At 28.2% G+C, this 2500-nt stretch overlaps 1 protein-coding gene across 1 annotated transcript in view; it reads left to right on the forward strand.

The window, feature by feature from the left end:
• The window catches only part of LOC137643891 (UDP-glucuronosyltransferase 1A10-like), a 142594-nt gene that overhangs the window by 411 nt on the left and 139683 nt on the right, over positions 1 to 2500 (forward strand). The gene's annotated exons all lie outside the window — the stretch shown is intronic.

Genomic DNA, 2500 nt, shown 5'->3' on the forward strand with positions numbered 1-2500 from the left:
GATTGCATAGGCTGTGGCATCGTCACGTGCATTTAACGGAATATGATGTCTAGGAGGGAAAATACGTACCGAATAGCTTCTTTTCTTCAGCTTTTTCTCATGAAAGCCTTAACGAATCAATTTGAATTGAATTTAACGCATCTTATTAAGAAGTGGCAAGACTCTCATATCACAATGAAGAAAATATAGTTTTTATACTAGCGTTCTTCCATTAAAAAAGAAAAAATAATATTAATTTAGCTTTCTCAAAGGCCTGTTTAGCACGCGTCTGCAGTAGCCTTTGAGTGCTATGTTCTTTTACCAGTTTTTTTTTTCTTACTCATGCATTTCTAAACAGCGAAGAATTCATATGAAAGGTAAGTTAATCGGTAATTTGGTAAGATTCATTTTGCCTGGTTTGAAAAGCCCCACCCCCCTAAGAAAAAATAGAATGTCATGGATATGCCTTTTCGACTCAAAGGTTGCACACCTATTCATTATATTTGGCTAAATTTGTTAAAATGTGGGCACTAATTTCAGCTTGGAGGAATCTTTCACTTAACGGTTTTTAAAGGAGTTTGGAGAAAAAAAAAAAATGGAAAGATGAGATCTCTTAGAATACAGTTATATGACCAAGTATTTCTACTGAGGACTTTTAGTCACATCAAATTTCATTCCTTAAAACTGCAAAGTCATATCCAGCGGAATCTGCAGAAAAAACTTAGATTTGACATGTCATTAGCGATTAGCCTTTGTTTTTTTTCTAATGATTGCTCACATCAGAATGCCTGGGTGTGAGATATTTTCATTTTTTTATTATAATAACTTTTTTTCCAGTTTGAATCTTTTTTGCTCATCTATATTTTATCTATAAGTGAACGTATGAGTATCATATGTTCACAGTGTTAAATCAAAAATATTTTCTTCCATTCTAATGATATTCGGTTGCAACGTTTGCTTTTGTAGCCTAATCGGTGCTACATTTTTTAATGTTATGAAGTTTTTTCTAATTCTATTGTTCTTAATGAATATATAAAAATATTAATGGGAGAATTCTGTTTGAATTGGATTAGGTAAACTTTCCACAACCTCTACTAGCATCATTTGTACAATTATTTGTTTTAAATACTTTCTTGGTTTCATCTGATGAGAGTTGAAGAGAGTGAGGCGAGGTTCAAATATTCAGGAGAGAAAGTTTTTATTTTCGTGTAAGTACATAGTGTCTACAATATAAATACTGGAAGCACGCTGGTACAAAATGGTATGGTCCTTTAACGTTAAGTGATACGTTTAGTTTATCATTATTTACATAGAATATTAAGAAATTATATGAATACACAATATGAATCAAATGGGCCTCAGTAATTTTCAGGAAAAAGTTTTACATAGTTTTACTTGCTGAAGCTTAGTTAGATTGTCTGGATCTCTTCTAGCATATGATAAGCATGAATCTCTCTCTCTCTCTCTCTCTCTCTCTCTCTCGCTCTCTCTCTCTCTCTCTCTCTCTCTCTCTCTCTCTCTCTCTCTCTCTCTCTCTCTCTCTCTCATAAAATATCTATATACATGGCCAGGATTTGCCATGTAAAAGATATTGGTTTCGTACTGTTAAGTTTAAGGAATTATAAGTCATATAAATTTCTTATAACCCTTAAGCCTAAGCTTAGGGGTTATAAGAAAATAGGCAATTACTAGAAAGAAGGTGATAGTAGGGGTCGCTTTGAAGATATATTATGGCGATTTGAATCTGGCATTTAATTTTGTTCATTATTTTATATAATTTTTTAATGTCTATTTACAGGAAAATTTTCTCGGGCTTAACCAGTATAAGTGAATATGTATGTACGCAATCCAATCTTTAGGTACATCACTCATAATGACATATTTTATGTTTCTCTTTATATCCAACAGGAACATTTATTATTAAGAACATGAAGTTCGTAGTTATTGTATTATTTCAATTCTTATCTACAGTTTGAATAAAAAGGGACTTAATTTCATATTCCTCCTGTTATCGATATGCAAAAGAAATCAGTATTTACTCCTCAGAAATTTCAAGATCAGTATCATATTTATTTTATTCTAGAAGAAAATATTTCCTCTCTTGATTCATTTACTATTCGTTCCTAGAGAAATATAGACAAAAGTTTCAAGTAAACGCGATCATATATATATATATATATATATATATATATATATATATATATATATATATATATATATACTGTATATATATACATATAGAGATATATATTTATTTATATATATATATGTATATATATATGTATATATATGTATATATATATATATATATATATATATATATATATATATATATATATATATATATGTATATATATACATATATATCTATATATATATATATATACGTATATATACATACATATATATATATATATAACATTTATACACATATATATAAATATATATATATATATATATATATATATATATATATATATATATATATATATATATATCTTATAAGAGTGTTCACCAATTA

This window comes from Palaemon carinicauda, chromosome 1, assembly GCF_036898095.1.
Source record: "Palaemon carinicauda isolate YSFRI2023 chromosome 1, ASM3689809v2, whole genome shotgun sequence".
Classification (NCBI taxonomy): domain Eukaryota; kingdom Metazoa; phylum Arthropoda; class Malacostraca; order Decapoda; family Palaemonidae; genus Palaemon; species Palaemon carinicauda.